Raw genomic sequence first — 25,474 nt, 5'->3', positions numbered from 1 at the left:
CAGTATTTTTAATATCTTAACCTTCAAGGGAGTAAGGGCTTCGATTTATGGCTTCAAACCTTCCCAGGGATAACACGAATGTATCCTTAAAATTTTAAAGTAATCCTTCGGTTGGTTTTCGTGTTATGCGATAACAGACAAACTTATATATATATATATATTTGGAAATATATATATATATATATATATATATATATATATATATATATAATTTCCAAATAACCGTGATATGTTAGAACGAGAGGGATTATGATGCGTGCAAAGGTTAGCCTTCAACTTAATAACAAATACCCTGTTTGAATTTTAAACATCAGACGATTGTTTACAGATATTATATGATCACCCCATTGCATCTCCTGAAACAGCGCCCCAGGGTCCCTATACTTTTCATGAAACCAAATTGGTCTTCTCCTAACAGTTCTTCCACTCTCCTCTCAATTCTTATGTACAGAATTCTATTTAAAATTTTTGATGCATGAGTAGTTAAGCTAATTGTTCTCTATTCTTTACATTTAACTACTCCTGATTTCTTCGGCATCCTGACAATAATACTCTTTTTGAAGTCTGAACTTCTCTTTTTCGTAAAGATATTATATATTATGAAAAGATATATATAAAAGAATAAAAGATAATAGATAATAGATAATAATAATAGATAATAGATAAAAAAGATAAAAGATAATAGATAATAGATAAGATAGAAAAAAAAATAGATAAAAAAAAGATAGATAATAGATAATAGATAAAAAAGATATATATTATGAAAAGTAATTAAAAACAATTCAAACGACAATATGTTCGTAATTTATAGAAAATAGAGTTAAAAAGTACAACATTTGTGATAAAATTAAAACTTCATTTCCACCCTTATAACAAATTATTTACGAAAATATCAGTATAAATATTTCGATAATTCTTATTTAGTAATGTTAAATTTGTCAATTCTTCTAATAAGTTAGAAAAAATTGTTTCTATTCAAGTAATAATATCTTTGTATAAAATATTTTTCAGGTTGGTTAAATATTTTAATTGAACTATTTCTTTTTAATAGTAGAGTTTCATTAATAGAAAAGTATAGGGTCCCTATACTTTTCATGAAACCAAATTGGTCTTCTCCTAACAGTTCTTCCACTCTCCTCTCAATTCTTATGTACAGAATTCTATTTAAAATTTTTGATGCATGAGTAGTTAAGCTAATTGTTCTCTATTCTTTACATTTAACTACTCCTGATTTCTTCGGCATCCTGACAATAATACTCTTTTTGAAGTCTGAACTTCTCTTTTTCGTAAAGATATTATATATTATGAAAAGATATATATAAAAGAATAAAAGATAATAGATAATAGATAATAATAATAGATAATAGATAAAAAAGATAAAAGATAATAGATAATAGATAAGATAGAAAAAAAAAATAGATAAAAAAAAGATAGATAATAGATAATAGATAAAAAAGATATATATTATGAAAAGTAATTAAAAACAATTCAAACGACAATATGTTCGTAATTTATAGAAAATAGAGTTAAAAAGTACAACATTTGTGATAAAATTAAAACTTCATTTCCACCCTTATAACAAATTATTTACGAAAATATCAGTATAAATATTTCGATAATTCTTATTTAGTAATGTTAAATTTGTCAATTCTTCTAATAAGTTAGAAAAAATTGTTTCTATTCAAGTAATAATATCTTTGTATAAAATATTTTTCAGGTTGGTTAAATATTTTAATTGAACTATTTCTTTTTAATAGTAGAGTTTCATTACTATCAAATTTTTGATTTAAAAAATCTGTTCCCTGCATGATCTCTTAAAAAACAAAAAAAAAAAAAAAATTTTATTTTAATACAATTCGAGTGGTTAAAACGGTAAAAAGTTAGAAAAATCAGAAACAATAGAATTTTTAAGTACTCATTGTGTGCTTTTAGTTTTTTCAGGATTACTTTGATGACATTATTATTATTTTTTTTTTTAAAGTATAAAACTACAATTAAGTAGTATATTAATAAATTCCAAATTCCTGCAAAATTTTACATTCGTTCATTCAAGGTTTTTTCAAAAAATATAATCCTTATAATTCTACATAATGCCTCCAAAATTTCATAACCGAGTTAAACCCCTAAGATATAAAATCAAACAAAATGAAACAATACAACTCCCCACCCCACACACCTCACACATTGATACACACACAGTATTTTGTAATCAAGATTTTAGAATTTTTAGAGTCAAGATAAATTTAAAAAAATCGAGAAATCTAAAATATAAATTAATTAATTGTTGACTGCATGCAATACTTTTTTTCTGCCATTCATTACGTTGAGAAAGTAAAGTCAGTGCAGTTTGAAACGAAAAAATAAATAAATGGTCCACTTAAATGTAATGGTAGTTTGTATATTGCTGAAAAGATTTATTGATGCTCAATCTAGATTTAATAAAATAACGTAGTAGATCGAAATTTAGTCTTCTAGAGATTTTCATTTTATTTCTTTTTAAGCTTAAAGAATTGTTTTATTTAAAGTTTATTTCAATAATTGTTTAGCATAGTTTTTTCATTGTGTGTAAAGACTGTCCATTATTCTAAGCTATTGAACACATAATATGTATGTAAATATATCGCACACATACTGACACATGTAATAAACAATTAAATTTGTCAATTTTGTAAATATTAGAGGGTGTTTACGGTGGAAAAAAAACTACAATCATTTAAAAAAAACTATTTTCTAGATTTTTTTCAATTTTTTTAATGTAAAAATATTAAAATTTAGAACTTGATTCCAAAAAAAAATATAACTGCTTTCAAAATTACTATATCAAATTCTACAAAAAATGGTTTGGTTCTTTGAGAAAACACAAACAAATTATCATTTCTTTGTACTTATTTAAAGTTAATTTTATAAATAAGTATATGTTATTAAAAAAAAGTCCTTTCTTACACGATAAAACGTAAAAAAAGAAAAATTTTAAAAGCTTAATTTACATTAAGCGTTAAATTATTATGATGCAAAGTACTATGGAAGAAACTAATTGAAAATTCATTCCAGAGAACGAACATTTTTGCTGCATTTTATCTTTAAGGAAGAAATATTTCTCATACCTTTCTTTACTTTATAATACTTAACTTTAAAGAGAATCTGTTTTTTTTCTTTTTCTTTTTGATACCGTTACTAAATTTTTCAATATAATAACTTTTAAAAAATATATTTTAAAATATTGTAAAATATTGATATTTTTAGTTAATTTCAAAATAATTATTAGTACATCTTTCTTTTTTTTTAATTAAAATCTTCTAATTAAAAAGTTAAATAAAAAAAAAAAATAATCTGAAATACATTATTTAAACTGAAAATTTTGAATTCAAAAAAAAATATTTTTATATCTATGTTCTTGTCCATGACGATTTACGATGATTCTAATTTTAATTTTAACTTTTTTACTGACAAACAGAAATAAATTATATAAAAAATCATTTTTAAGAATAACTCATAGAAATTTCTGTCATCATAGTATTCCTTTTCCATCAACGTTTTGAAGTTATTTTGTTTTTAAACACTTCAATGTGCAATATTTTTAGGGTTGTCATTACAAAAGTTCAAATTTAAATCAATTGTTTTTACACCAGTTCCATGGAACTATCAATTTTGCCTCAATTACGTATTGCTTCGTCGGCACAACATGTATTTATGCTGAAATTTAACGGTATACTATCCTAAGTCGATTAAAAATACTAATATAACTTCCACTGTATGAATGGATTAAAAAGATAAATTTCTGAAAATATTTTCTGAGAACTTTTCCATATTATAAAAATACCACAGTTATCACCAAAATCCGTTGATGGCTAGATTCCTCAGGATTGCTACCTGGAATATGAATGGCCTCGCTTATCGATGTCAGTACCAGAAGAATTGGGTTTACCGTTTCATTGGATGGTATATTAATCTCCAAAACGCACTTCACTAACCGTAATTATCTCTATCGGAATACAGGTCAGAACACATACAGGCAACCTCAATTGAGATACTTGACTGGATTGAGGTTTTAAGATTTTCTGCGGTCTACTGTCTTCCCCGCCATGTGATCAGGGACGACTTGTTTTCTGAATTCCTTTTTAAACTCGATACCCGCTTTATAGCAGGAGGTGATTGGAGTGCATAGCATCCTCTCTGGGGCTCCCGGCTTATCACTATTCGGGGGAGAGCTGTAAGGGACTGCATTACCAACAAGCGCCTAAATATCATCTCCAGAATAAAACAAATATACTGGCCGTCGGATCCAACAAAAATTAAGACTTATATGTTTTTCACCGATTATTAACAATTATTTCGCCGATGTACACTGAATTTAGGAATAGCTTTGATTCACCATCTGATCATTCAGCTGTATACTTCCTACCATTAGCAAGGTAGTGGTAAAAAAGGACAAATCGTCTACCTTACTCAATAACCGGACTGACTGAGGCCCCTTGTCAAAACTGGATTGAGGACAAGCTAAGCGTGTCTGTTCCTTTAAAACAAGGTGCTGATATAGATAATGCGACGAATTCCTTGAACGCAATCCTATAAGAGGCAGCATGGAGGTCGACATCGGCGGATAGACATGGAGGGCTGGAAGGCACGACCTACCCGAGGGAGGTTATGGACCTTATTTCTACTAAGAGAATTAGATGGAGGTGGTAATATTACCGTAGAACTGAAAATAGAACACCTTTCAACAGTGCTGATCGTAGATTAAAACGGCTACTGAGGTCTGTTAAAAACGAGACATTTAGAAACTTATTTGAGAATCTCTCCCGTTTGCAAAAAGATGGCTATTCATATGGAAGGCCACCAAGAAATTACCACAACCATCGTTTCTACCTTTGAATACGTTGAAAGGGTCGAGGGCTCGAAGCGACTATGAGAAAGTTGACGTATTCGCAAGGCATCTTGAGAAGGTCTTTCAGTCTTTTGATATATGAGCCTGAGTAACCTGATTCGTATGAGTCTTCCTGTGAAACCTTTTTTGTCAGCAGACATTCTGCGGGTTATTAGGAGAGGAGCGAATTCAAAGAAATCTTCCGGGTACAACTTGATAACTAACAAAATGTGTTTTATATTTCCATTCAAAGTCATCCAATATATAACACAGATCTTTAATGGCATTCTTCTAACTACGAGCTTCCCGATGGAATGGAAGATGTCGCAGTTGGTAAAGGTCCCAATATCGGTTAAGCTGGCCCATGATCTAGCCATGTACATCCTCTAAGGCCGATAATCCTCTTACTTATTTTCTCGAAAGTATTTGAGAGACTTATTTTTTTTTTAGGTTATGGCCGACCCTTTTGGAAGAAGAGCGTTATTCTTATCCATCAGTTCGGCTTCAGATGTGATCCCTCAACATTTGAACAAAAATTCAACTTTTGTTCAAAGGATTGTCAACTTTATTAGCAAGTGCCTAGAAGAGAAATTGTACTGTTCGGCTATTTTTGATGTCCAGCAGGCATTTGATAAGTTTAAATTCCTAGCTTATTGTATAACTGAAAAGGAGCCTTCCTCAATCTTACTGGTTGATCCTACACAGTTACCTGGACGGACAGGTGAAGTAAAATCAAGACTTGTCGTATTATTTGATTCTCGGTCAGGTGCCCCTTATGAATCAATTTTGGGGCCAGTTCTATACTCGGTCTTTACTGAAGACCTCCCGACTCCAAAGGACATCACAGTTGCATTGTTTACGGAAGACACGGCAATCCTTACTTTGGATTCTGACTTTTATTGGTTGTTTGATTAGTTATTTGTGATTCTTGGGTGACTGACAAGACTAATTTTTTATGTTCAGAACTTGATCAGTGTTTGTTTGACTCATCGTAATGCTTATTACGTATTTATGTATAGTGTATAAGTTATGTATATATATAAATTTCTTTGAGCGATTTTAATCGAAACCTATTTAGGTACTTCATTTATTTGGTATTTAAATTTACTTATAGTTCCGATAATTTGGAACCGATTATAAATAAAAGACTACGGCAAAAAAAAATCCAATTATTAGTGAATTTAAATGTAAAATTATGTCTTATATTCAAATTACTTCTGTCTAATTATTATTTTGAAATTTTAAATACGTTTAAAATATAAATAAGATATTATTTATCTGTTTATGACAGAATAATCTGAAAACTAATCGTATGTTAAACCATGCTGGTTATTATATATATGCCTTACCTTTCCCTTTACCATGCAGGATTTTATAAACATAAAATCAAAGCTCTTAAATTTGTAAAACATATATGAGATTTTTTTAAACATTTTTAAGAATATGGTAAACAGTATTCTTAAACTATAAGAAATCGGAAAACCTCTTTCAAAGGCTCCATCTCTATTTTATCGCTTATACGGAGGATCAAGATCGATGAAATTTGCCAATTTATATCTTTTACATAAAAAGTCTTCCACAAGATTTGATTAAGGCTGATATTTTTAATAAAAAATCAAATAAAAATTTCTGAAAGAAATTTTTAATGGAATTCTACAAACTTGCTGCTTTATAATACAATAAAAACTTTCTGGTGTATTCTCAAAATCGAAAAAAATCCTTTATATTTTGTTTCCTTGTTTATACGTGTAAGATTCTTCCAGTAATATTAAATGCTTAAAATAAAAGCAGGCACGATTTCCATTCTTCGTACAAATATTACTATTGTTGGGTAAATTACAAAAATTAAAGTATTGAACTATTGATAAAGTATTGGACTTTAATTTATACAGTAACTTAATGTTTTTACAGCTACATTCATGCTATTGAAAATTCTATCCTGCCATAATAATAAAAAATTTTACAATCATGGCTGAATTTAATTAATAATTAAATATTTTATTCTTATAAACCAGGCATAAAGCCAAACAAAAAAAATGTATTTAAATTTAAACAAACAAATAGCATAAAAGGTTTTGAAAAATATGTTATCTCTATAGTAAAAATTCACAACACAATTATCGGTGACACAACTAAATCGAATACAGAGCTTCTAAAAGCAAGATACATAATTCTGAATTTTCAACTTTTAGTGGTGCCATCTCTTTAGTTACAAAATGCAATGAGATTAAACATCGTCGCAGAAATTCATAAATAATACACAAAAATGTGACAACCACTGCACCGTTTTAAAAGTACCACACTCATCTGTACTGCAAATATTGTGCGCTATTGTAAACTATGTATATATTAACATATTGAAGAACAGTAGTAAATCAGACAGTCTTTATTTTCATTTTCATTTATGCACAATGTTAACGTGAAAACATGAGATCAATTTAACACCAGTACATAATTTTAAAATACGAATCAAAGATATATTTCAAAGATACGAATCATATGTGTAGACACTTTAAGGATTAGGTACGCAAGAAAACAAACATCCACTTATTTCATCTATTCCTAACTTGCTCTTGCACTGAAGAGCTTAAAAAATGCAAGAAAAACTTCATCAATATTTTTAAAATGTATAAGATCAACTGACTTTTAAACAAAGACTATCACCATACTAATCTTTATTAACAAAAAGTCACATCCACAACTTGAACAATATTTTATAAATTATTATTCAATCCACTTCAAATCAATAAATAACAACATGTATAATTATGAAGAAAATGGACACAATGACAGAAATATAACAACGAGAACGAAAACGTGAACGAGTCGCAGGCAGAACATCCGCACCAAGAAGAAGTCTGACCTGCACTGAAGAAAGGTGTCGCGATGAAAAGAAGGGGAAGCAAACTAGGCAGTAGACAGAAGTGTGTGTGTGTTTACGACAACAGGTAGTGTGCAAGTGTTAGTGCGGGAATTCGGGAACGATAGACATAACAAAGATTATTATTATTTTTGTATACACAAGCAGACCATTTAAAGAATTACGTAAGACTAATAAAATAATTTCTGAATACGAACAAGTTGAGAAATGACATCATCGCAGACAAAGAAAATTAGACTTCTAGGAACTTTGACACTTAAAATTGGAGATAACAAAGCAGTTATGACTAATTTGGCTAAATAGAAATTGTTTTTATGAGTCATTACGACCACAGCAGACAAAATAGAAAATTACGGTGAACTTGAAACTACGAGAAGACCTTGAATTTATTGGATTAAAGCTACTTTACGCATTGACGTAAACAACTATATCCAAATACTAGTTTATTTACTGAAGGGAGCGCTCTACTGCCAAAAATATTATAGAATCATCGATGTTGTAATAGAACTGGAAGAAAAGAAAATCACCTCAACTCTACTACTTAAAGAAAGCCTTTGAAAAAATCTGATACAAAGTTTATTATTAACAGGTACATAATGCCTTGTTATACTCCATATTTATTTTTTAATCTTTCCTAGTCAGATTAAACGTAACAGAAAATTCCTATTATACACTTTTATCCAAATAGATTCTCCCTAGAAAAATTAAGTGAAAGCCGGATTACTCGTAGCTTTATCTTTTCTTTGAAAATGACCATTTTCAAGGATTTATTTTTGTTAATCCAAGATAGTTACTTTATGTCAAAACATCTTGAAAATTTGCACTAAAATCACATCAGATTTTCAGAATTTAACAACAGATTTAAAACTAAATCATAGAAACATGAAACAATTTGCACATATTTAGATTTATAATATATTTCGGAGCATATAATTTAAAGTTCATAAAAACATTACCTATTTGATAAAAATTAATTGATATATTACCTTCCATTACGTATTCATTTTTTTTTTGGTGTTAGCCAAATATTTTTTGAGATTTTTTTAATATGAATATTCATAAAGGCAAATTAATGTTTAATTGGATAAGATAATAAGTCAGTCAGAAATGGATATCAATATTTGTAAAACATTAGCTCATCTACTGTTAGAAAAGCGCTTAGGTATACAGTTTAGTAAACATAATGGTAGTATTAGTATAGTTTCGTTTATTAGATAGACATTGCGTGGAAATTAGAGGTTGTAGGATCGGTCATGATTACATCAGGTTGTAATAGAGGTTAGGTCGCTCAAACTGCTGAACGAGAGCTTCTGTGAGAGGAACGGGGGAAAAATGGTCGAAGTGATAAAGTAGTGGGAGGGAAATAACAAAGAGAAGGGAATAGGAATGAGGGAAAAGGGAGGAGAAAAGAGAGGGGGCGTCAATTAATCAGGACAAATGATCCTTCATGTGCTGACTACAAGCTACGACAAAAATTTCTCTTCACTTACACACAAGAGACAAATGCTTCTATATGAACTATTTTACTAACAGCAGTTATTCTTCTTGCTAAGCAATTTTTTTAATACCTGCTTCCCGCAACTATTTATTTTAATTTCTTCTCACTTTAAACATCTCATTTCACTTGCTGCTATCTTTATAAACTCCATTCTGTAGAACTTATACGCACACCTCTTTCCGCTTTCCACGTTCTAAACATTTATCTTTTCTTCTGTTGCATCAAATGTAAGTCTGTGTATTTTCTTTGTTCAACAGTATTATTTATGTTTTTGCGGTTGTCTTTTTACATTCGTTACTATTAAAAAATTATTTTTGTTGTATGTTATAACTTTCATGTAAAGTTACCTCTTTTTAAAATTTTGTTACATTTAAAGCAAATTATTTTACGAAAAAAATGACAGAGTAATTAATAAATAATTATTTTATTCTTTGGTAAATTGCATTTCCTGTTTATTATTTTATTAGTGAACTATGTTAAGTAGTAAATAAAACCAATTAAAAATATTCGAAGGAAGTTTATTTAATTAATAAACATAGTGGTTTGCATGTATGACCTGGTTGAAAAATAGTTAATTAATTTTGTTATCAAATGAATATTAAACGAATTTTATCTTCATTTGAAAGTGCATGATATTTAATTACTATTTTTTTTTTAGTCAGGGCAGAATAATAATAATATATATATAGCATATATAAAATAAAATTAGTTTATTTGAAGACTAATTTATCCATAATTTTTAAATTCTTAAGCTATTTTCACTGAATGGTTTTTATTAGTTTAATTTATTTTTGCATTATTTTATATTTAGTTTGATTTTTCATTGAAATGTAATAATAATTTTGTATAAATTTAGTGTCAAGAGTAATGGGAAAAAACGTGCTCACAATGAAAAATTACTAAAAATTAATTAACGTAATAATTATAATAAAGTAAACGTAATAATAGACGAAAAATCACACATTATAATAAGTTTGGTCATATTTTCTGAAAATAATTGTAATCAACAAGTTGTAACAAAAATAAAAACATCAGGAAAAATCGTCACAGTGTGCCAATTTTTATATTTTGGACCGTATATTCTCTTCTTACAGAATTTCAAATTTCACGTGAGTTATAATTATTTTTAAAAAAAATATTGAAAATATTATCGGTGTGGTAAAAATTTCAAACTATTTCATTATTTCTAAGAAAAAGCAAAACATATTTTTTATATAAACATTATTATTTATATTAACATAATTTTAACATAACATAATTTTATTTATATAAACATATTTATTATAAAATTATATTTTGTTAACGCACAATTATTTGTAGGTAGTAAAATGTAAAATAATATTTTAGAAAATTACAGTCGAATACTGAGGCCATAGAAGTAGGTTATGAAATTTACAATAATTACAATTTTCTATTTGCCCTCCAGCAACCATACTTTATCTGCTGCTAAACAATAATCATTAAAACAAAAGTAATGTTATTGTAGTACGTGATTTTTTAGTAGAAATGAAGCCAAACAATAAATAAAAAAAATCTGATGTAGGCACTACATGACTTCCTTGTACGTCTATTAAATTACATATACGCATTTTTTTCTGTATTTCATTTGAAAGGGAGATACGTTCCTCCAATTCTTTAATAAAGTAGTAATACTAATATTTACTTATACTAGTATTTGCTTTATTAATGTAGTAATAATTTACTTATAGTCATACTAGTATTTCTTTAATAAAGTAGTGAAGTAGTAGTACTTTATTAAAGGAGACTAAAAGTTACACAATTGCATTGTGTTGGATACCACATTGCATTACATTTTTTTTGGGTTGTCCGTATCGGTATTTTATATTAGTATATATATTAATTTTCTTTCACGTCGCTCAAGTAATGTGGTGTAAGTGAAAACGTGTCGGATCCGTAACCTTGCGCACATCGGTTCAAATCCGATGTGTGCAAGGTTTTTTTTCGGGTCAAATACATAGATATTTTTAACATTTTTGATTTTCTTTTTTTAAATTTAAATATACTGATTTATTAATAATTATTAACTTCTGTAAAAATTTTTGAATTAAAATGAAAAGTACATAAAATTTTATCTCGCTAATAATTTCTATTTTTTTTCCATTTTTTTATTGTTATTATTGAATTATTATTTTTTGTAAAAATGTTTTTTTACAATCATAGATTAATAATTATTAATAAATCAATATATTTTAATTTAAAAAAATATATATGTATATGAAGTCGGATTCGAACCGATGTGCCTTCCCCATGTAAGATCCAAGTATTTCATTAACTAAAATTTATTTGGTTATAACTCTGAAACCGATGAAAATAAGTATTACTTATGATAGATATATAGTTGAAAAACTCTTAATGAGGGCTTATTACTGAATTTAAGAAAAAGTTCAAAATCCAAATATTTTGAATTTTGGGGACCTTTTGGACATTTTTGGTGAAGTCGAATACCATAAAAAGGGGAGGTTCCTCCCGTTTTGTAATTGTTTTGAAAAACCGAAATTTTTTCGAAAACAATGTTTGTTGTTATTCTTACAAATCTATACGTTATCTAATTATTTCATTTTCCGACATTTTCTCAGTTTCGTTTAAGATAAATAATTGCCAGTTAATCGTTATTTAAAGTTTTTTTTTTGCGTGTATGTAATCAGCTTCAAGAACGGGCCATAAATAAATAGAATCACAATAAACGCTTGATAAAGGATTTCCAATGAATCCCCTCAATCAAACGTACACACATAAAACAACAGTTGAAATATCATAAAAACATAAGACAATAAACTGTATAAATACATAAGGCAGCTGTATAAATACTACTGTATGCATAAATACATGCAGTATTATTTTATGCTGTATGTATAAATAATACTGCTATATATACTATTGTATAAATACATAAGACAACAGTTCATTTGTATTATATGTGCTTGCACAGATTCACTCCATACAAAGTACAAAAATCCAAAACCCTAACGCAAAAAAAAAATCAAATAATATCGCATACCAAAGGAAAAGCAAACTAAAACAGTAACATAATTGTTTTTTATTAAAGGAATTTAGGTCCTTCACCAGGCATAGAGAAGATGCTCATCACTTAAGGAATGTTATTTTAATGAAACTTTTAATAAACTTTTATATAAACATTTTAATTTCATTTTTATACAAGTCAAACCAAAGTTTCGAGTCCTTGGAAAAGCAGTTGTTTTTAAATGGATTTAAATGCTAGACTGTGGATATTGATGTTCTTTGGCGGTCGGGTTTCAATTAATTACAAGTCTCAGAAGCGGTCGACCCGAGTCTGTTCCAGACTAAATATTTAACGGTACATTTACACTTGCATTACATTACGTCTGCAGCTTCGTCAGGCTTGGCAAGTCGGTAGTGGAAATTATATTTGCCTATATATACGTACCCAAACCCAGCATTAGCTGCAAAACTAATTGAAGAATCAAAATACGTAAAAAAAAAAATTTAGTACTACTCTTAAATTAAACGTACTAAAAAAAAAATAATTTTAGGACGGTATCTCAGAATGGATAATAATCTTTGATGGTGATATGTAAGATTATGTGAAAGTCGTAGCTTCAAATTAAAAATTTGATGTTTTTGACATTTTTTTCTTATGCGTGATGAATGGCCTAAAGAGTCGGGTGCAAAGATATGTACTTTGATATTAGAACCCTACTCTTTAGGCCATTCATCACACATAAGAAAAATTTGGCAAAAACATCAAATTTTTAATTTGAAGCTATGATTCTCACGTAATCTTACATATATCCATCAAAGTTTGTTGTCAAATCCATTCTGAGATACCATCGTAAAATTACTTTTTACCTTTTCGTACGTTTAATTTAAGAGTGGTATTTAAAAAGTTTTGTTGTATATATTTTTGTCTACTTTTTAATCTTAAGTTTATTGTTTACCCGCTGCGCTAGCACACAGGTTTGAGTATATTTAGCGAAAGATCGGATCGGTACGTTTTACGGTGGGTGAGTGCAAACATAGGGCTAAACGATTTAATTTCCGGATAACCAAGATCCAGTCGATCAAGAGTGTAACGATGCGTTAAACAATTAGTGCTCAACCTGCTGATACATAAACTGTTTGAATCGTGAAAATTGGACGAGCGGTTGCCGAAATATTACGGTTGCACCCCATGCACCCTATCACCAATTTCCGAACGACGCCTCGGAGGCTTTTGAAAATATTATCATCCGACGGGTACCACTAGGAGCAGATGGGGGAACGTCGTTGAAAAGATTTTTCAGAGCGCTAGAACTGACCGTTTTTGAGATATTTGCGATTTTCGTCCGAAAATTTGTATCCGGTTAAAGAGTACTAAATTTTCCCAAAACTTCGGTCGCTACTGTATAGAATTTCTAGTAGCAACTGTATACCCTTTTATATATCTCACTTTTTTATAAAACTAATAGCGTATTATCATTTAGCTCCAGTCGTTTGTTATAGTAGGTAGAGCCCTACGTTTTTGTAAGATTATATACAGAGTTATCATAAAAGAATGGTGCGGTTGTAGTAATTCATAGGAAGATTGTAGGGAAATTTCTAGATGTTATATTGGTATCCCTGAAAGCTTCCAACCCAAAACTTTGTTTATCAGCAAGTTGTAACCACAACGTCAGTTCTTGTATTGTTGTTGCGGTGAGTTTCTATGTTCTCGGATAAAGGCAAAGCAAAGTGTGTTGTATTGAAGGCTGAATTAAAATCCGTAATTTTAGTTCAACGTGCGTTTCGATGTGAATTCGGAAGAGATCCACCACACAAAAATAACATAACACGTTGGTTCAAACAATTCGAAGAAAGTGGATCGGTTAAGAAACAGAAATCAACCGGGAGACCAAGTGTACCATACGAAACGGTTTAACTAATTAGACAATCGGCAATTAGAAGTCCTGGGAAGTCCCCGGTCGAAGCGTTGAATTAGGTATTCCAAAATCAACAGTTCACAATGTTTTACATAAAAAACTGAAATTACACGCTTATAAAATCCAGATACTGCAGGAATTGAAACCCGATGATGGTGTAAAACGTTACAATTTCGCTGTTGAAATGTTGGACAGAATAAGTGAAATCATTTTTAGATGATATAATTTTTGCTACATTCCATGTGAATGGAAGTGTTAACAGACACAATTCACGAATATGGGGCTCTGAAAACCCACACGAAATTATTGAGAAACAACGCGATTCGCCTAAAGTTAATGTTTGTTGTGGTGTGATGAAAAATCGTGTAATAGGGCCTTTCTTCATTGCTGAAAAAACAATTAATGGAGTTGTGTATCTTGACATGTTAACCGATTATTGCGTTCCTCAGCCGGATGAACTCGAAAACATTCATCAACTTCATTTCCAACAAGCTGGTGCTCCTCCACACTTCAATGCATCGGTCACGGACGCTTTGAACGAAAAATTTGGAGATCGATGGATAGACCGGCAAGGACCCATACTTTGGCCTCCAAGGAGTCCAGACCTGACACCTTGCGATATTTTCTTGTGGGGGTACATCAAAAGCGTTGTTTATACACAAAAAATTCGCGACCTAAACCACTTAAAAGACAGGATTAATGAAGCAATGACACTTATTAACGAAGAAATGTTAACTAATGTTTGGAGAGAAGTTGAGTATCGTTTGGACATTTGTCGAGCGACTAAGGGCGTACATATTGAAATTTATTAATTATGTAAAAAAATGTTTGAGACGACAAATTTGAAAAATAAAAACATAAACTGTAAGTAATTCTGTTTTAGTTTAAACCATGTTCAAAACCGCACCATTCTTTTATGATAACCCTGTATTTCAAACGTTTGCGAATTTTAGATCCAAACTTACTGAAACAGGCTAGGTTATCATCTTTCACTAAGAAAATTTCTTTTACTAAGAAAATAAGCATGTAAATGAGGTTGCATAAGTTCAACGGGGATTTTTTTTTCACTTAGCAAGTTGAGGCATTTTAGCGACTTGAAAATGTTGCTAAAATTGTTGTCATCAGGAACAAACCTGTATGCAAAATTTCAGAGCGGAAGTGTTTCAAAATTCGACTGAAAGGTTTCGTACCATAAATCTCACATACATAATCCAAGAGCAAGTTAATGTAAGAGTGGTAAAAACAAAACCAGTGAAACAGTTTTTTTTTTTTTTTTTTGATTGCCATAGTAATTAACTTAAAAATGAATGAAAGTGATTGGATTTTAAATTTTTTGCATATGAAATCACAGAAAAACTAATCGTAATCTTTCTTTTAAAAAAAAAGTTTCTTAAAATAAAATTTTTTCATATGTGAAAATTCGAGTATATGCATTAAATCTAGTTACACAATCATTCGAACTAATTTCTGATTAACTTCTGTAATAAATAATTGAGGATGATAAACCATGTGATATTTTTTTGTTAACATAAAATAAATTTGACTTTTTATTAGAATTATATATTTTATGTATTTTGATACGTACTTCCTTATTCATTGTTTCATTATTATTTTATTATAATCAATATAAGCCCTGATTGATTGTTAATAATACCCGCACTAATGAAAAATTTCTTATCGTATTGTACGCAGAACTATTAATAAACGCTACATATTTTTGTTGTATATATCAATCTGAAAATAACAAAACAACGAATTCCCTGAATATGCATCACATTTTAATTAAATTTTTGTAATGCCTTTTATACCATTTCTATTTTAATATTAATCAATTACATTGATGAATGGATGAGTACTGTTCACATACACACACATGCGCGCGCGCGAAGAGAGAGAGAGAGAGTGAGTGAGAGAACGTGACTGTCAGAGAGGAAGGGGGAGATGTATTTTTTAAATATCGTTTTAAGTTCAATATTTAAAAAATGTAATATTAAGGTAATTATTTTTACTTAATTTAACGTCTTTCATAGCTATTAATGGTTTATATTTATAGACGTAATGTTGAATATTTTATGTTGGTAATAATGGCGGCCTCCGTAACGCGAGTGGTAACTTCTCGGCCTTTGATCTGGAGGTTCCGGGTTCGAATCCCGGTCAGGCATGGAAGTTTTACACAGTACTCATCCTCTGAAGCATATTTATTCTTCTCATCCTCTGAAGCGATATCTAACGGTGGTTTCCCGGAGGTTAAAACAAAAGTTGGTAATAATAGTAATCGATTATTATAATTCCTTTCTTAATAATAATATCCTATAATGTTTAGTTTATAAGATATTCATCCAATTTATCAGATTCCTAGATTCAGTTTATTTTCAGTTTGTTATTATTCAAGAACAGAACGGAGAATTGTGGCGAAAAAAGTATGGGTAGGAAGCAAACAGTTTCACCTCTACCAGTTCTTTTCTCTTTCCTAATTGGTAAACGGATAAAGTAATAAAGAACAAGAATATTTTCCTTTTCGTTATCCTTCGTGCATATTCTATCATTATCATCAAAATTTCTACACTGCTGCTTAGTAATAATGTTCTGTATTAAGAGAACTTCTTTTCTCTTAACTTCAATACATTAGATGTAATAATAATTCATATTCTCAATAACTGACAAACATTTTACTATATATTTTTTTTTAAATCTAAAAGAAAAAGCTGAAAAGTTTACTATTGTAATAAAACATTATACTGGAGTAGATTAAGTGATAGATGAAACTTAAATTAATTACAAGATAGCAAAGATAACTTGCTAACCGGCTGTTTGATGAATTACACTCGTATTTTATGTGAATCTAGACGCAAATTGGGGATCGGAACAATTATAACTTTAATAATGAAATTTATCTTGGTTGTATCTTGAATAAAACCTTAGTTTTAAGTTTCTAAACATAAATAATTCTTTGTAGATCGACAGAAATAACTCAATTAGAGGGGAAAAAAAATTGTTACCTTTTATAAGTAGAAATGGTAAAAGACCTTATAATAAACGTAAAAAAAAAAAAAATACGTGAGCGGAGGTGGTGGACGGTTAATTTGGGGGGTTGAAAAAGTGTCAAAAATGGTATTAATGCGATTTCCGGTGAAAGATAACGTCAAAAAAATTTGTGGTTATTTAACACGCAGAAAGGTATACTTTCACCAAGTTTCGTCAAAATTAAATTATTTTTGCGAAAATAAAAATATAAAACGAGAAAAAAAGATTTTTCGCATTTTTCTCAAAAATTTTGAGGTTATGTTAAAATGTGACCTCTACAAAAGTTGTAGATTTTTGCATGATCTACAAATTAGTATTGCAAAATTTTTTTTCAACCCTCAATCATACCTCCACTTGAACCGTTCAAGCATTTACTTTTTTTACGTTTATTATAATCCCCTTTACCATTTCCATTTACAAAATTCCAGGTAAAAAGTTTCTTTTTTTAATGTAATTTGATTGAAATATTGGTACTCTTCTTCCAATAAATTTTTGTTCTTTTATTTATTCATAAAAGGACAGAATGTTTATGATTCAACATAAAAATAATGTTTTCTAGCTCCTGAACATCGTCCTTTATTTTTGTTTTTTTTGATAAAGAAAGAAAAAATACTCTATCTTTCACTCTCCCTCTCTTTCCTATTCATAGTATTCCAATTCTTATTTTTACTTTTCTTTCCTGGTTTTTCTTCATGTATTTTTTTAATGAAGACGATTTTTACAAATTATATATTACATAACCCAGTAATTTCTTTTGATCCCTCCTTATACGTTTACTAATTTTCATATATATTCTTTTCTTCCTTGCTTACCGTAAATTAAATATAAGTTGAAAGAAAGAATTATTATCACCTATAAATTTTTATTTTCTTGTTATTAAAATTGGTTGAAAAATTTTTAATGTATTCAAAACCTTTTGAAAGTAGAAGTAACTTGTACCGAGTACTCGAAATTTTCTCTTTGATATTTAAAATATATATTACATTCAAAACTGATTGGATTTTATTTTTATTTAACCATGAACTTGGGTATGGTTTTTAATGTACATGAAATTTTCATGTAAAAAAATCAACTCAAAATAGAACTGGTTAAAATATCTACACCAAGTATGTTAAGTTTAGTATCAGGAACTATTTAAAAATTTTACAACTTACAAAGACTAACGATCTAACTATTTTAATGGTACAATAGTGATTAGAAAGAATAATTCCAACAATATAGGTAAACTGTAATTCGCCTTACAATACAACTTTTAATACTTTTTTTAAATGTAAAATTACAAAAAAATGTTCATCTTTTTTTATGAAGAAACTTAACTTTTAAGATGACAACAACACATGGTAGGTTTTGCTTTTTACATAATATAATGTTGTAGGCATAAATAATGATAGATATTTGTTATTTTTACTGACGTCATAACGCTTTTATGGTGACCTAATTTTATTTTTCATCAATTATTCATTGTCCTATTTTTTATTCTCTCTTCGTACGCATAAGATATCATCTGTATTCATCAGTCTTATAATAATTCTATAAATATATATATATGTATATATATGCCCCCTTGATAACCTTATTTATCATTGTTATTTTCTTTAGAACGAATTTTATTTCTAATATTGCACTTTATTTTTTGAGTTTTTATAAGTAATTTTTATGAATACAGATATTCTTTTTAACATTTCCTGACTTTTTTATCAACATAACTTCTCAATTAGACTTAATAGAAAATAAAATACTAAATTTTAAAGAATATGGGTCCAAAGATCCGTCACAATTTTTCCAAACATTTTATTATTATATTTATATTAAACGAATCGATTAGTACACTGTATTGTAAATTATTATCACACATATCATATTTTTATTATAAGAAATACAAAAAATTCTGTTTTTTTCTGAATATGTTTACTTAAAAATATAATAAAAAGAATACTATAAATCTTACAAATAAGACGTTTTATATTTCAAAAATAATTATCATTTTACGACTTAAATTTATAAAGTAACATTTAAAAAATTGCTTGAAAAACAAAACACCATAGTTTTATTATTGTTAACTGGAGTATGTCATAATACAATTCAAATTTTAATTTCAAGGATGAATTAAAAAAAAAAAAAAAGTGAAAATCATTCGATTATAACAAGTCTAAGAACATGTTCTAAAAATGAATTATTGAAGTTTTCCTAACTTATTTTCACATCTATGTTACATGAAATGTTTATTACCTTTTTTTCTTTATTTTTTTTTAATAAAGAGTGAAACGACGTTAGTATGACATTACAAGTCGAATGGTACAAACAAAAATAATCTTGCGCAGAACTGCGCAAGACCGATTTTCCGTAAATTTATTTTGGTATTTATATTTTAATATCTTTTTTAATTTGGGTTAAAATTGCTAGCAATAGATACCGTAAAAACGTGAATTCCAACTTGGAGGATCATAACGAGCCACACTTATAACTTGCCCCGCTCTAAGTTTTTCGACCTTAAATTGAACACGTAACTCAATTACTTAATTAATTTGAATGACTCAACCAATCTTCAAATAATTGTCACATACATAACTTCAGATACCTACTACATCATCATGATGAGGAGTTCTGTCTCTTGGTAGGTCCTTGACACAACTGTTGCCTCTATCTGTTTTTGTTTTATGCTTTTCTTTTCGTCTCATTATAACTTTTGTTACCCTTTATATTATTTATTAACTTCAGCCTCTTCCTTCTATTATTTTTCACTTTCAATGGACCCTTCAAAAACTGTATTGTTTATGCCTTTTCCCCTAATTATACTACCGAAGTAATAACGTACTTTTCTTCGAAAAGTCGATTAAAATAATTCACATAGATAAGAAGTCTGCTAGTATAGTGTTTCACTTGAAATAATGAGATCTGATCGGTTTTAGGATTAACAGAAATATTGGGAAATAAATAGAAAAACTAATTTAAAATTTTAGCTATATATATATATATATATATATATATATATATATATATATATGAAGCTTTATTAAAAATTAGCAAAACCTTATGGAGAAAATAATTGCAGGAAATGTTAATTTAAATAAATTTTTTACTAGTTTATTACTTAAATAACTTTACTGGTTACATTTTAACGTCTGTATTAAAGAAAAAATTTTGTAAGAGACTTTTTTTTAATAGATTTTCTGATTTTCAAAAAGTTTTAAAGAAGTTTAAAAGTTCTCTATGCAAGCAAGAATTATCACTCCATACTCTTCAATCCAGAAGAAAATAGTCCTCCTGATTTTTTTACTAATAACTTCAGTTATATCATTACTAAAATTAAACTGGTTTTATCGGGATTATCTTATAAATATTTTTTTCTATTCCTCAAATCGTAATCTGAACGAATTTACTACTTGAATAATCACGGACTATATTACTCCATAAATTATCATTTTTTAATGCCATGTTGAATTTTCTATCTATCTAAAAAACCGAATTTACAGTAAAATTATAATAATAACAAGTTATTTGCATAGCTAATAACATACCTTTATCTTGTAGCATTGCTCATGAAAGCGGAGTTTTTTTTCACTTTAGAGGTTAAAACCAAGGAAGTAATTCATTTTTATTTTTCAGCCAAATTAATCGTATTTCATTTTTTTTTTTTCATTTTCAGTGAAAAGCTTTAATCTCTCAAATTTATTAACTGGTTCTAAATTTAAACTTTTTTCATTTAACATAAGTTTCGTTTAAGAGGGATCTTACTGTATGAAATAAAATTGTATTGTATTATAAGATAAAGTTAATTTTACAAGTACAGTAGACACAAGTTTAATTCTTTTTGTGTAATATAAAAGAATGTATATATAACTGTAGAAGGAAACATAGATTAAGTTACATAAATACGTTTATACTAAAGGTTTACTGAGAGATTAGGATATGCTGGAGGTAAAAAGGACAAAGCAAAAAAGAATGGGATAAACATAACATTTGTAATAAATACTATAAAATAAATGAAAAAGTAATTATAATTTCTTGGAAATTATTTTCTTATTTACGAATTTTCTTATTTAAAGGAGAGTACTCGATTCAGAAAATTGAACTTCTAGGTTAAACAAAAACCTTTTTTTTTTCAAAACAGCTCGTTTTGGAACGCTGCAACTCTTGTCATCAGTATTTCATCTGATCCAAAAATGTTTACTTTTTTCATATAATTTATAATTCTTATATCAATTTTGTTAAGTATAGTTTCAGTCAACCTTATGACCTCACCAAAAAAAAAAATTATGTACATTTTTATACGTATCTCTGTCTGTCAGTTTTAAATTAAAGATTTTCTTTTATAAATCAGCATTGATAACAATCATTTAAGTGTTAAAATGGCATTTTAAAAGCTCTATATATGATGTAGAGCTATGAGGTACAACGAGCAAGAGTAATATTTAGATTAAACAATATTTTCAGAATAATTTGGCGAGATCAATTGCACAGGTATCGTGTTTCTGCACAGAATGAAGAAATTGATGACTACCTGGAATTACCATATGTTCGCAAAGAGGTCAAAGGATTTTCTTCAATTATAAACAACGTTTAGATAATTATGTGAACTTTCTGGTAGATAATTTCCTACAGAACAGCAAAGATGTACGACGACTGAAACGCCCACATATGCGGACGTGGGGGAATCTGCGTGACTCTTAAATCGGTTCAATGTCACATATGTGTTGAGCATCTATCTGTACTTTAATGAGGAGTCTAGCGTCTAGCCATTTATCATCATGAGCTTATTATATTACTATTTTTTTGTCTATTTTTTGATGATGTTACAATATTTTTACTTCCTTATACGAAGTAAAGGAAGTATTGTGATAGCGAAAAATTTTGGTTTTCAAATTTCAAGGGAAATATCCATTATGATCATGCCTGAATCCATTTTGACTAGTTTCGCGTTTTCGCGTGACGTCTGTAAGTAGGTACGTATGAACCTATGTACGTACGAATGTAGTATGTAAGTATGTAGGTATGTACGTATAAATGTATTTATTATTTTTTTTTTTTTTTAATGAAATATTATGATATATTAATAATTGTCAACGATTTAATTATTAATGACTGTAAATAGTTTTACAATAAATAATTATTCAATAATAATAATAATAATAATAAGAAAAAAAAAGAAAAAAAACCAGAAGTTATTAGTGAAATAAAATTTTATGTACTTTTAAAAATGTGTATATATATATGTAATTTAATGGGCATTATTAGATACGTGTATTTGTGACAGAGTTGGTGAAACATCTAATAATTTAATATTAATTGAAAATTATAATTTAGAATCGTATTATTTTTGGATTTTCTACTTTAATTTCTGTTTAATTTTATTTAATTATTCTGGAATTACTGAATAATTTTATCTAAATTAACGTTAACTTCAGAGTAACTGAAAAATAGACCCTCATAAGAACAACATATACACTGAGGGCTACATGTCCGATCTTTAATAGATTGCAAAAAATCCTTATCTCTTAGTTCATTTTATCTCTGATATGTCGGAGAATATTCTCCCTAAGTCGATCATCATTTCGTTTATTTGTTTTTTGTTGCCAATAATTTAATCGCTCTTTGGTTTGATATAATTCTTCCGATCTGAATTTGTGCACAGGTTCTCCAGTTTTAAAATTTTCTCTCTATATTCATCATCCTCTCTTAATATTTTTATTCTTTCCTTGGTCTTAACGTTTTCTTCCTGTTTATATTTATCATATTCTCTTAAATCTGAATTTAACTTTAAGTACTTTTCGTTTTTTTAAAAATGTGTAATGTAATTTAGTAATCATACAAGGAAGTCATGTGGTTTCCACATCAAATTTTTTTCATTTGACGTTTGTGAACTCTTGTACCTTTGTAATCTTGAGGGTGTTTGTTGGAAACCCCTCCTCAAGTGCCTTTTGTAATATGATGACTTTTGGTTCCTTACTCGGTACCGATTTTAAAACAAATTACGAGGCAAAAATTAAAAAGGTATTTACTTCTGTTTCAAAGAAACATCTCTTCATCATATAACCTATTAAAGTTACTGAATTTTTTCCTTGACAGATCAATGTAAATTAAAAAAAGCAAGTTTAAGCAAATTAAAGTGTTAGCATTACTCGATAATTTTGAAAAAAATAATTAATTATTAAAACAGTTTTTTTTTATTATTAATTTATTTTTATTTTTGTTGTTTTTTCATTATTTTTCCCTTTATTATACCTCGTATTTCCTATTTGATCCGTCACGTGTTTAATGCTCAAGGGATGTTTCTGGTGAGTCCTCTTTCTATCCGACAAGTTCCCTTGAGTTTTCCCTATTCCATTTGTGTTTTTTATGGTACAAAAAATACCGGATGCTTTTATATTATGAATTTTTTGTAAAAACGTAAAAAAAAATATGTAGCTTCATTGTAAACTTAAATGAAACGTTTCATTTCGTATTTTCTTTTAATAATTATTAAAATGCAAATTAATGTTAATTTTTTTTTAACAAAGAAAAGTATATTTATTTTCGAGAACATAAAAGTATACCCAATACAGTAAAAAAGTATTAATAAAGTTCTCATTGTATTTAATTTTAATACAACTTATATTAAAAAAAATATGGATTTCTTTGAAGAGCTATTTTTCATTTTCATTATATTTTATCAAAAAAAAAAAAATAATAATAATAAAATAAATAAATATCCATGCCCAAATGTAAAATCATCGACTAAAATTTGATAAATTTTACATTAGGAAATTATTTATTTTTCTTTAGGAATTTCGGAAGAAAATACTTGTTTTAAATGATTGAGATCCTAAATTGAACAATTATTTTTTAAACAGCTCTTTCTCTTCTTATTTAGCCTCCGGAACCACCGTAAAGTATACTTCAGAGGATGATAACGTATTGATGTAAATGAAGTATAGTCTTGTACAGTCTCAGGTCGACTATTCCTGAGATGTGTGGTTAATTGAAACCCAACTACCAAAGAACACCGGTATGAACGATCTAGTATTCAAATCCGTATAAAAGCAGCTGGTTTTAGTTCGCTGCAAATTTGTCATTAATATTTCTCTATTTAAAAAATAGTTACTTATTTTGTTACTTTCTTCATTTGCTTTATAGAAGTTATATCAAATGTTTTGGTTACTAACCACAAATACATTCTTAGTAACAAAACATTCATTCAGCTTTCGTTAATTTTTCTGATCAACGGGAACCAGTTGATTTAAAACAATTTTTGTATCAGCGGTTTTATTCATACTTAAGATTTTTTATATGCTACTCTATGAGAAGTTCTATGGCTTCATGAAATATTAGGTTATATTTTGATTGGTTAACATTTTTAAATTGGATACATTCTGCTTAATATTTTAAACTAATTTTATTTCTGTTTCTAAAAAAATGCTAATTTTTAAAATTAAATTTTGTAGAATAGATTTATATACTCAGGAGGAAAGGTAAATAATTTGAGAACTGATTCTAGACCTTGAAGTAAGGAAAAAAGTTCATTCATCCGAAAACGTTTTTTTATCGAGTTACGGCTAACGAAAAATTTCGCCCGGATTTCAGTTCCCCCCGGTAAAATGAAGTCGTACTAAAAGTTTTAAGGGGTAAACTAGATGGTTTCTTATGTTTTTAACTATATATCCTGTAGTTTTCCTGATATCCAAATAAAAAGAAAAATTTAGTGACGAAATCACATATTTTTTAAGTATGAAGTACAATAACTTTGATAAATGACTTATAAATGAGTAAATTTTAATATTAAAAATTGTAGAGAATTCAGTTGTTAGAAAATTGTGTAATAGTCTATGAAAAACGAAAAAAAAACTTTTATTATTAAAAACAAAACTTAACAGAAAAATATTATGAATTATTAAATATTAAAAGTACCTGTTTTTAGTAAAATAAATTTAGATCTTTGAAAAATTAAAATAGTGTTAATTCATTTAAAAAGAAACATACTGTGGTTTTTACTGTATTAATTTACAATAAATGTGTATCGATGCACTTTTTAACTCGTTTCGTTACATATTTTGTCGCTTAACTAATGATATGATCACTTGAATCTACTCTTTACCTCCCATTTCATCCATAAACAGTAATTTAAGGGAGTACGATCCGGTGATCTAGGTGATAAATTTACCAGCCCAATTTCATTACGTCCAATCAGTTTAACAGTAAATTTTTCTTCGAAGAATTTTCTTACTTTATTCTTAAAATGTGTTGGTGCTCCATAAAGTTCATAGAACTTCTACACAATTTAACATCCCACAAAGTACAGTATGAAAGAAATTACAAGCTGAATTCGATTCACT

General features: G+C 28.2%; 1 protein-coding gene across 1 annotated transcript in view; it reads right to left on the bottom strand.

The window, feature by feature from the left end:
• Positions 1 to 25,474, bottom strand: part of GluRIB (Glutamate receptor IB) — a 250,505-nt gene that overhangs the window by 143,157 nt on the left and 81,874 nt on the right. The window lies entirely within an intron of this gene.

Source organism: Lycorma delicatula, chromosome 8, assembly GCF_047948215.1.
Source record: "Lycorma delicatula isolate Av1 chromosome 8, ASM4794821v1, whole genome shotgun sequence".
NCBI classification, from domain to species: domain Eukaryota; kingdom Metazoa; phylum Arthropoda; class Insecta; order Hemiptera; family Fulgoridae; genus Lycorma; species Lycorma delicatula.
Note: the sequence above shows the minus strand (reverse complement) of the source record. Positions and strands in the feature narration are given on the sequence as shown.